The following is a 12,937-nucleotide window of genomic DNA, read 5'->3' on the forward strand; positions in this document are numbered from 1 at the left end:
TCTTTGACTCAAATAGTTCAAACATTAAAAGAAAGATAAGAAACTTTTATTCTGGGTTTCATAGGATGTAATGCATCAGAGCTGGTATAACAAGCTATATGAACCGAAGACACTTGACGTGTGTTAGAGGTTTATCAATCATAATGCACCCCCATAATCCTTGTTGTTATTGATGTGTTGCGCTTACTAGGCCATGCGCGTGCCCGGTATTCCTGAGTGGTCTAGAGATCATGCCAAGATCTCATGCAAGCGGCCCCACTAGACACTCATATAGATGATTTTATCAAGTGTATGCTGCAAATCATACACCACTCATAAGGGATATGAAAATCATTAAAAAATTTGTTTGAATTAAAGTTCTTTCACCACATAGAATTTTAATGGCAAAGTTTAATCTCTCAATAATGCAGTCTCTAGCACTTTCACACACACAATAGGAAGGGACATAATTTATTAAAATCAATTTAGTGATATCAGAACTAACAAGTGACTTGTTTTTACCTATATGAACCTTATTCATGGGATCTCTAATCACAAAGGTTGGGTTACCATCACTTGTTTGTTTGCAAGTGACTTAAGTCTCATTCCCCTCGATGTTTCTAATATCATTTGTCTTCCTAGGGGTTTTGTTAGAGAATCTGCTAGATTTTGTTCTGACTTCACATAATCAATGAAAATAGTTCCACTCTTTAAAAGCTGCTTCACCAAATTGTGTCTCAATTGTATATGTTTATTCTTTCCATTGTAATTCTTGTTTTTAGCTATAGCTATTGTAGATTGACAATCACAGTTATTGATACCGATGGGGTTGGTTTCATTCGTAGTGGAATGTTCACTAAGAAGCTTTTCAACCACTCAGCCTCATTATCAGCCATCTCGAGAGCAACAAACTCAGATTTCACTGTTGATCTTGCAATAAATGTTTGCCTGGCTGATCTCCATGTACCCTCAAGTGTGAATACATAACCACTAGTGGATTTTGTCACGTCTGAATCAAAGATCCAGTTAGAATCACTATACCCTTCTAGTACAGCGGGAAATCCACTGTATTTAATGGCATAATCCATTGAACCTCTTAAGTACCTCATAATCTTAACAAATGCATCCCAATGTTCCTGATTAGGACATTGAGTGGACCTACTCAGTCTACCTACTGCATAAGCAATATCAGGTTTAGAAAAGCTCATTAAGTGCAGTAAGATCCTAATTATCTGGGCATACTGAGGCTGAGATAATGATTCTCCTTTATTTTTCATTAAATTAGAATTAGCATCGTAAGGGGTACTCATTAAATTAGAATTAGCATCATAAGGGGTACTTATAATACCTAAACTTCTTAAGAAATTTCTCAATGTATTGTTCTTGAGATAGCAATATACTATATCCCTTCCTTATGATTCTAATACCTAATATCACATTGGCTTCACCCATGTCTTTCATTTAAAATTTTGATCCTAGAAACAATTTAGTTCTAGGAACAATTTCATTGCATGTACCAAAGATTAACATGTCATCCACATACAAGCATATAATGACACAATCACCGTTTTCATATTTAGAGTACACACATTTATCAACATCATTAGGTGAAAAACCATCACAAAGCAACACATTATCAAGTTTTTCATGCCATTGTTTTGGTTCTTGTTTTAGCCCATACAAGGATATTGAGAGTTTGCATACTTTTTCCTCTTGACCAAGTACAACACACCCTTCAGGTTGAGTCATATAAATTTCTTCCTCTAAATCACCATTCAAAAAGGTTGCTTTAACATCCATATGATGTATTACTAGTTTATGTATAGCTGTTAGAGCTAACAACACTTGGATAGAGGAAATCCTAGTCATAGGAACAAAAGTATCAAAGTAATCTATGTTGGGTTTTTGAGTAAAACCTTTTGCTACTAAACTTGCCTTATGTTTTTCTATGGATCCATCAGGGTGATATTTCTTCTTAAAGATCCACTTACAACCAGTGGGTTTTGCTCCTTTAGGCAAATCTACTAAAGTCCAAATATTGTTTTTCTGAATTGATTCAATTTCAGTCCTAATGGCCTTATCCCAATGTTTTGCATCAAGAGCATTAGTATCTTCTAAAAAGCTTTTTGGATCACTATCAACAAGATAAGTATAAAAGTCATCTCCAAATGAAGTTTCTTTTCTTTTTCTTTTACTTCTTCTCAAATCCTCATTCATGGTATCACTATTATTATTATTATTATCATTATCATCAACAGGTTGAGACATCTCACTGACCTTTAAGGGAAACACATGTTCAAAAAACTCAGCATTTTCCGTCTCCATTATAGAATTTCTCTTAAGTATCTTACTTTTAACAACTAGAAACCTGTAGGCAGCACTATGTTCAGCATAACCTATGAACATGCAATCAGCGGTTTAAGAGCCTATTTTCCTTTTCTTAGGATAGGGTAACATCACCTTAGCTAAGCACCCCCACACTCTTAGACATTTAAGGTTAGGTTGGTAACCTTTCCACAACTCATAAGGAGTTTTACCCATTTTCTTATGGGGTATTCTATTTTGTAAAATATGCAGTAAGTAAGGCTTCTCCCCAAAGGTTATCAGGTGCACCAGAACTAACAAGCATAACATTCATCATTTCCTTAAGTGTTATATTTTTTCTTTCAGCTACTCCGTTAGACTGAGGTGAATATGGTGGGGTCACTTCATGGATAATCCCTTCTTTAACACAATAGTCATTAAACAAAAATACTCACCACCTCTATCTGATCTAATCCTCTTAATCTTCTTATTCAATTGATTTTCTACTTCTGCTTTATAGGTTAAAAACACATTAAAGGCTCCATCTTTATGTTTGATTAAGTAAAGTTTGGTGTATCTAGAATAATAATCTATAAAGGTCAAAAAATAATTTTTACCTCCTCTAGACATAGTTTGTTTCATATCAGCTAGATCAGTATGAATTAACCCTAACAGTTCAGTTTGGCGTTCTACAGAAAAACATGTTTTCTTTGTTAATTTAGATTCTACACATTNATCACATTTACTACTCTGTTTATCATGCATATTAATCAATCCTAGTCATTGTAATTTCAAAACATACAAGGAATTCACATGTCCTAATCTAGCATGCCATATATCATATGAGTCAACAATGTAAGAAGAAGAGCTTGATTCATTAATATTTTCATAAACATTTAGAATGAAGAGTCCTTGATCACAATATCCCTTCCCCACGAAAACATTATTTTTTGTCATAATGATCTTGTCAGACTCAAATGACACTTTAACCCCCACCTTTCCCAATAGCGCTACAGAGATTACATTAACTCTGATTGATGGCACATGTAGCACATCACTCAAGGCCAAAGTTTTTCTAGATGTGAGTTTGAGAATAACTCTTCCTTTTCCTAGAACAGGAGTGGTGCTGGAATCACCGAGGTAGACGTGTTCTTCTCCATCCCCTACATTAGTGTAAGAGGTAAAGGCACTTCTGTTTGCACAAATATGCCTGGTAGCACCAGAGTCTACCACCCATTTGCTCACATTGGTGATTAGATTTACTTGAGAAATGACCGCAGGAATAATGTCATCTCATTTGGCTATATATGCCCTAGGACGATTGTTGTTTCTTACTCTACGCCAGGTGGGTTTAGATTCATTGGGATGGGATTTAAGAAAATTATTTTTCTTTTTTTGATCAGGTTTGTGTGCGTACCTTTTGGGAGCAACAACAACTCCATACACGTCTAAAAGCGATTGTTGTAAAAAACTGATAGAATCACTATCCTAGGATACAACATGAACTTCTCAGAATTTCTGAGGATCTCAGAATTAGCAAGGATCTCTTAAAATAGTATAGAAACAAACCCAGAATATTTCTTTTGGGTGTTACTCCTTCCACCCCCACCAATACTCCCTGCACCTGCTCAAACTTCTTCAAAAAAATTTTAATTACAAAAATATCCATCTCATTTTCACTCTCTGGTGCCGCCCCCACCCCCATCCTACTTTTTCCAAATCTGTTTGACATACTTCCTAACATACACTCTTCTCTACACCTCCCCAATTATTTTATTTCCAAAAATACCCAATAATTTTTAGTTTTACCATTTAACTTTTTAGTTTATTTTTTCTAAACCCTAATTCACTTTTAACTTTCCCTTTTTACTCTTCCTTCAGTCGCACCCCACTTCTCCACCCCCACAACACACATCAAAATGATCTCTTTCATTCCTCCACCCTCACAAAATTCTCTCTTTCACTAGTCCATCCCCAAACGTTCTCTCTTTCCCTTCCTTCTTCTCGTTGTCTTCTTCTGTTGGAATTCATTTTCCATTTTCGGTTCTTCTATCCAGTGAGAGGTGTGCCTTGTTCGTTTGTGGAGGGGTGTATCTTTCGTTCGTGGATGTTTCGTGGCTGAAGACCAGGTTGTATTTCATTGTTGTTGTTTAGGTGTTGTAAACATACGGTTGGATTTTGTTTAAGTTTGGTTTCCTGTATTGAAGAGGGTGTTGGATTTTGCTCAAGTTTGGTTTCCAGTATTGTATTTTGTTGTTCTGTTTATTCATTCATTCTACATCACTTCTATGTTGAACGGATGTCAATATGCATTACCGTCTTAGACGAATGTCAACATCCGTAATATAACATCCGTTGGTTAATTAAGTGGTTGGTTGTTGGATAAAAAAACAGAAATTAAATATAATTGAAGGGCATAAGAGGAATGGGGAGGTGGAGGAAGTGGTATGTGGGGGTGGAGGGAGCAACACCCATTTATTTTAGAAGAGTAAAAGAAGACAAGAGAATGAGAGAAGACTGATTTTTTGGTGTGTCTTGAAATGGAGAAAGAGCTCTCTGTTTATAGAGTTAGGACATAATAAAAGAAATAAACATCAATAAAATAAAAGAAAATTAAAAACATTAAAGGAATTTTTTTTTCGTTACTCAAAATATTACCGTTGGCAATTAAGGATTTTGCCAAATACAACGTTGCAGTGCAACATCTTTTGCAATCAACGTTTTACAACAGCTAGCTACCAGTAACAATTTATTGCTCCAGTAGCGGACAAACGTTTCTTGGAATTTAACATATTTTTATGCCATCAAATATCAGTATAACTATTACAACAACTCCTCATTTTTCATGGTAACATCCTTATAAAATTGATATTAACAATAATAAAACTTTGTATCTGCAACAAATGTATATTGTAATATACTCTTTGGTTTCGAAAGTTTGAATTTTTCAAAATGAAATACAAAGTTAAAATGATAACTCCAAATAATAACAGTTTAACTTGGATAAAACAAATAAAAATCTAACCTTTTCAGTGGAAAAATGGCCTATCGATGACTGGAACCACCACTTCTTACGCTGTGTTCACGTAGAGGTATTTTCCTGTTCACGCAGATTGGCAAGCGAGTAATTTAAGAAAAATTGTGTTCACTTTCGCGGAATTGAGGGTGATGATTTGAAGGTATTTGCGGGATTGTGATACTGTTCACTCACCCTCTGAAGTGCGAAGATTTGGATGAATTATTTGAGCTTTGTCTAAAATACCCTTATCATTTTAAATAATTTGTTGTTGCCCTTACCACTTGAACCAGCACTGTGTAGTCATGAGACTGCATTGAACAACAGAGATTCCTGACCTGGAAGTGTTTTGGTTGTTGCTGTAATATTTGCAGTGTGTGGGTGGATGATGAAGAAAGGAGGTGGTCCGAGCATGAAAGTCTGAAAGATGGGTGCTGGCTGGGTGAGAGGAAGAAGACGAAGAACTTGTATCCGGATACGCACACCAATGAAAACATGAAGAACTTTGTATCCGGTTACCCCTCTACTGTATCTGAATACCATTTTTTTTATTTCTTCTTCTTCTTCTTCTTCTTCTTGAAGCTGGTCCGTAGCGCATGACTTGGAAGTGGTGGAGGTGGTGGACGGTGCTGTTTGCAGGCGGGGCTAGCATGAGCTGCAGGTGGTGGAGGTGGTGGACGCTGTTGTTTGGACGTCCTTTGTGGCACCGTAGGTCGACTGGGATGAAGCTGAGAAAGGTCGACGATGGTCTCTGTGGTGGTGGAGGATGCAGTGCGGATGACATGGAGGTTGATGGTGGTGAATGCACAGTATAATTTAATTAAATTGTATAAGGTATACAGAGCCTTGAGCTATGGCCTCTCGCCGTTAATCCACCTCCACCTGTGGTGGCGCAGGTTTCTCATGCATAGCAGAAACTTTTCTTCTTCTTTTTTTTTTGTAGAAAAAAGAAAAAAAAAAGAGAATAAAACACAAACTAATGCACAAAAAATTCCTTCACTGTTCCAATTAAATGTGAATAATTGTGAATTAATTACTATTAAAAAAATCCTTCACGAATGTTATTCACAATGGTAATTAATTAAATGTGAATAATTGTGAATTAATTACTATTAAAATGTGAATAATTCCTTCAAGAATGTTCCAATTAACCTCCTAGTTTTTCTAATAGCAATTAAATTAATTACGATATAAAAATGTGAATAATGGTTAATTAATTACTATTAAAAAAAATTCTTGTCATAGCATAATAATTATTAATTTAAATATAACATTTTTAAAATTATTTACAATTAAAGTTTCTACCAATTAAATAAATTTTCTATCAATTAAATTTTTAAAATTAGTTTTAATAATTATTCTAAATTTTTACTCTTAATAAACATTTTTACAATTAAATATAACATTAACAAATATAATTTTATTTACTTTAATACTTAGGGGCATTTTGGTAATCTTTATTTTCTATCAATTAAATAATTTTTTTTAACTGTCACATCAATCAAATCTTACACTAATTCTCACAAACTTCACCTCCAAATCCACTCTCAATTACCTTCAAATCCACTCAAGTAAACACAAAAAAAATCACCCTCAAATCCCCTCAAATCCACTCAATCACTCTCTTCCAATCACTCTTCCCCCATCATCCCCAAGTAAACACACTCTTAAAGTTTGATACATCAGAGGATGTCATATGTCCAAAATGAAGAACACAAACCACTACAGTAAAAAATGCAAACCAGGTTTCCAAAATGAAGATGAAAGGGCTCAAGTACTAATTAATATAAAAAAAAAAAAAAAACTACTCTAAGAATAGACATTATTCATAAGGGATGCATTAACTTCAAATTATCTGACTTTTTTTTTGGGTTATAAATTGTAAATTAAATTCTGCATTAACGGTTTTTCTTATACATATACTCGAAATTCTTTTTAAAAAACAAAGTATGATCTTATTATGCAATAGAAGTCACAGATCGCAAAAGTACAATATATTTCCAAAAATTACTTGGATTTAAATATAAAAATTTCACTAAAATACTTGGGTTTAATGATAATATGTTTTCTTTATTATTATGAACAATATATCATATTAGAAATTATTATATGTATGTTAAAATTAATTTATAGTATAATTTTATATCACATCATAATATTGATTAATATTATTACTAAAGTACTTGGATTTAATGATAATATGCTTTACTTATTATTATGAATGTTTTTATCACATTAGAATTGATTATATAGTGTGAAATGGCATTCTTTGATATATCTCTGGAAATTAAAAACTGTCCAATCCCTATAATTAAGCTAATCCCTATAACTAATCCTGAAAATTAGCTAATGCAATAAATCAACCTATATTTGGTAAATTACTATACAGTAAATCAATTAGAAATATTAACACTCTTCCTCAAGTTGGTGCATAAATGTCAGTCAGGCCCAACTTGCTTAGAAATTTAGAGAACACTGGTTTTAGAACGAATTTAGTGAGAATATCAGCCAATTAATCTTCTGTTCTGATCTTAGGCAGCTCTAAAATCTTCTTATCCAACTTTTCCTTGATGAAAAATCTGCCTACTTCAACATGCTTTGTGCGATCATGTTGTACTGGATTATGGGCAATATCACATGCAGCTTTGTTGTCACAATACAGCTGGATTGGTTGCCTAGGAGGGTATCCCAAAAATATTCCAACAGTAGCTTTAACCACAATGCTTCACATAGACCAAGTGCTATACCTCTAAATTTAGCTTCTGCACTTGAGCGAGCCACCACATTTTGTTTCATTTTGTTGCAAGGCTTTCATTTCCTCATTCATTGCATTTTTCCATCGTGGGTCAACCAAGGCTTCCTGTACATTGTTAGGAATAGCAAGAGTAGATAATTGATTTACAAATGACTTATTTGATTCAGACAAACGGTGGTAGGAAACAAAATTATTTATGGGATATCTAACCTTACTAGAAAGAGTAGGCTCATAAGTTAGTTTAGGAATACCTCTAGTGTGTCGTTCTGGTAGTTTTTTTTTTGTTGGCACAAGATTAAGAGCATCCATGACAACGGATGATTGGTTTGGTGTATCATCAAGAGGAGTCATACCAAGTTCTGTCACCACCTCATAATGTGAAGTCCCATTTATTTCATTTTCCATCTCATCAGTACAACTTGATTGTAAGTTATCTGCACAAGAATTATCGCTACTGCAATTTACCTCTAAATGGTCTTTCTCAAGATATACATATTCTTGGCAATTATAGTCTAGAGTTTGCAGTTCTTTATGGTTCTCCCCCTGAATTGCAGATTCTGAAGAGAAATACATTATTTGTTCATGAAAAACAACACCCATGCTTATAAACATCCTTTTAGTTGGAGGATGGTAACACCGATACCCTTTTTGGTGTATAGCATATCCAAGAAACACACATCGTAAAGCCCGAGGTGCCTATTTGTTTGGGTTCTTTTGAATATGCACGAATTTTACACAACCAAAAACTCGAGGAGGCAAATCTGTACTACCAAGGGCAACCACTTTGTTCATGAGAGTCTGCAATGGCGTTTGAAACTCATTAGAGCTAGAAGGGATACGATTTATGACATATGTTGCCATTGTAAAAGCCTCTCCCCAATAAGAGAAAGGCATATGGGCCTCTAATAATAAAGAGCGTACCACCTCTAGTAAGTGTCGATTTTTTCGCTCGGCAACCCCGTTTTGTTGCGGTGTATTGGGACACGTAGTTTGATGAATTATCCCATGAACTTCAAAGTACCTCTTGAGGTCTAGGCTTTGGTATTCACCACCATTGTCACTACGAAGCACCTAGACCTTTGCGTTGTATTGGGTTTCAATCATTTTGTGAAACTTTTGAAATATCAAGTTCACTTCTCCTTTGGATTTCATTAACCATAACCAAGTCATCTTAGTGCAGTCATCTATGAAAGTAATAAACCAACGTGATCCTCTTAAAGTAGAAATCTTAGTAGGACCCCAAACATCCGAGTGTATAAGCATAAAAGGAACAATACTTTTATTCAAACTGAACGGAAAAGGAACACGATAACTTTTTGCTTGTTCACATACATCACAACGAAAAACAGAGATGTCAATCTTTGCAAATAATAAAGGAAACAATTTTTTCAAGCAACTAAACGAAGCATGTCCCAAGCGACGATGCCATAGCCAAATTTCAGTTTCTTCTTTCTGTTTGGTAGAACTCTTCACGGTCAAAGCGCTTTCTAACTTCCCAGAATCTTCCAACACTAAGTCCAAATAGTATCATCCCCCTTGTTTAACATCATAACCAATTGTATGTCTGGTGTGAATGTCCTTAAACACACAAAAATTAGGCCAAAAAATAACAATACAATTTAGGGATGTAGTAATTTGTAATACAGACAAAAGGTTATATTCTAGAGATGGAACAAATAAAACAGAATCCAAAGTAAAATTATTAGTAAGAGTTCAGGATCCTTTTCCAATAACAAAGGTTGTGTCACCATTGGCAGTGGAAATCAATTCTTTTGAGGATGGTTTCATGGATGAAATTTGTCTAGAATCAAACGTCATATGATCAGTAGCACTTGAATCAATTATCCATGTGCTATTAGTAATAGGTACAAAAAACTTACCACCATTATCTCTAATTGCCATCAAAGCAGTGGACTCTTTGGAGGCTTCATCTGTGTTTTTTGCCTCACCAACTGCTGCAATTGGATTCTTTCTTCGTTGATCCCGACTGTGATCCCACCACTCTGGATATCCATTAAGTTCAAAACAATGACTCTTAGTGTGTCCCTGTTGATTTTAGTGAGTGCATTTAAACTTAGACTTATCTATATTTGAGTTCGCTTTAGGATGGTTTCCCTTTGTTTGACCCTGCCAGTTTCTGTTTCAAGCTATCATGGTTGTGCTGTCAAAACTTTCTGATTCACCTTTCAAAGTCGCTTGACGTATTGCCTCTCGACGAATCAATGCATAAGAATTCTCCAACTCTGGGACAGGTTCTTTGCTTAAAATCTCTCCACGAATTTGTTCAAACTCACCATCTAATCCTGCAAAGAATATATGCACCCTTAGTTGTCCAATTGATTTCTTGTAAGCTGTGACATCTTTAGGATCTTTCATGACCACCTCATCACGATGATCCAATTCTTGAAAAATTTCCATCAATTCTCCATAATACTCCGAGAGAGGCCTACCATTTTGTTTTGCAGTAAAGGCCTTTTGATTCAAAGAAAATACTTGTAACTCATCACTTCCATCATAGGAATGCCTTAGATAATGCACTCCAAATTTCATGGGTTGTAGCTAAGTGTAAGTAACGCTTCATAATTTATGGGCTCATGGACAACAACAACCACCTCTTCACCTTCTGATTTTCTGCATACCATTTTTCATAACCAGAATCTTGCTCTGCAGGTTGTTTCTCCTTGCCACGAATATATGAGAGTTTCTCCCTCTCTACGATATGCATTTCCATTATATGTGATCATATGTCATAATTTGTTTCACTAAGAACGATTCCGGCATTGAACGCACTTTCAGATTGAATAATGACAGGAGTCAATGCAGACCCTGATTTGGGTGCAAAATTTTTATCAGACATCTTATGGGTCCACAGGGTGTTTAGAAAAAAAAAATTGGTTAAGAAAATGGTGGATCAAGGTTAAGGAACCTAGCTCATGATACCATATTGTGAAATGACATTCTTTGATATATTTTCATAATTACAGGGAGTACATATATGTAGAGAAGTAAAGAGAATATATATGTGGAAATAAAAAAACTGCCCAATCTTTATAATTAAGTTAATTCCTATAACTAATTCTGAAAATTAACTAATGCAATAAATTAATCTATATTTGGTAATTTATTATACACTGAATCAATTAGAAATCTTAACATTATATTTATGTTAAAATTCATTTATCGTATAATTGTTTACCACATCATAATTTTGATACGTAATATTATTTTTCTAATATTTTAAACTAGACAATGACAATGTACTCAAATCTTTTCAAGGTATTAGTATTTTCCCACTTTGAGTATGGATCCTATTTTTAATTCAATATTTCTAAAAGTATTAGCACTGAGAATCCAAACATTTGATCAAAATGGAATGACAAATACTTTTCACAATACATTGAAGGCAACAAAGCAGGTTTTTGTTTCATAATGAAAACAAAATAAAACACACATAATATTATTAAATATTATTATTAATTAATAATTAAATAGATATCATGAGTAATTATAGACATCTTTAAAAAAAGGAAAAAATATTAAGAAAAATTATTAACATTACAGTACAAAAATTAGTTCTTTTAACAAAGAGTACAATGTGTGGTGGTTTTAGCACAACTTCTAGTAATCATTTATAAGGATGGAAACGTAATACTTTATAAAGAGTGAAACACAATATTTAGTGTTTATGAGTAAAGATTTTTTTTTTTTTAAAGATTCTATATGTTTATCGTGGTGGTTTGTTATCGGAGTTTGATTCCTTGGTTAGTATATTTATTTTTAGAAGATGTCACTTCTATCAATAGTAGCTATCAGTAGTAGTTATGTGATAGTTCATAATTTTTGACTTTTAAGAAAACTCATTTTGAGAAACAATTGAAATTAACTTTTAAATGAGCTAAAATGGTTTATGAGAGAAATTACTATAATATTAAAGAGGATGATAAGTCACTTGAGACTTTAAGGAAATATGGTATGAGTAGACCAAAGAAAATTAATACTAGATCTATCAAAACAAGGACTTTTAAAAAACAATAAGGAATTTTATAGGCTTTTTTTTTCCTTTGAATGTGAGAGTTAGTTAATGATAAATTTCATGATAGGATGATGAATTTATTTACAAAGTTGTTTGGGGCGGCATTGGTTTTCTAGGTATTCACTTAGTTTGCTTTTTTTCTTCATAATAGATATTTTTTTGTCAATGTGCAATGTAAATTTATCATGAGTTTGACATCATCCTGTCATGTTTTTTATGTTCTTTTCTTTTTCCTTTTTTTAATAAAATCTTCAAGTAATGATAATGATACCTAACATGAGCCCACTACTGATTAATTTGAGAGTTATTAGGCTTAATGCTTTAGAGAGTTTAATGCATAATGGTTACTGTAGAAATTGGACCATAAGGGTTTATGTATAAAGTGAAATTGGTTAAGAGTTTAATGCATAATACTTCATGTATTTTTTTTAGAGTTAAATATATTTTTAGTTCCTAAATTTTAAAGTGAAATTTGAATTTATCTTTGTTTGAAATTTTGATACAATTTAGTCCTCAAACTTTGAAGATGAATGGATATAGCTCTCATAACCTAATGTTATTAAATTTTTTTGACATGTTAATCAGCCTTTGAGGCTAATGTTTGATCTAAAATGTGCCAAATGGTGTAAAGAAGTCAAACGTTAACTTAAGACATCACTTAACATATAAAAAACAGTTAACACATTTAGATTAAGATAACTATATTCATTCATTTTTAAAGTTGAGAACTAAAATATATCAAAGTTTAAAACAATTTCACATCTAAGTTTAGGAATTAAAAACATATTTAATTATTTTTTATATTAAAAATATTCAAGACACATAGACAATTTAAAGATGTTGAAGGGAT

Source organism: Vigna radiata, chromosome 7 (assembly GCF_000741045.1).
Source record: "Vigna radiata var. radiata cultivar VC1973A chromosome 7, Vradiata_ver6, whole genome shotgun sequence".
Taxonomy (NCBI): Eukaryota; Viridiplantae; Streptophyta; class Magnoliopsida; order Fabales; family Fabaceae; genus Vigna; species Vigna radiata.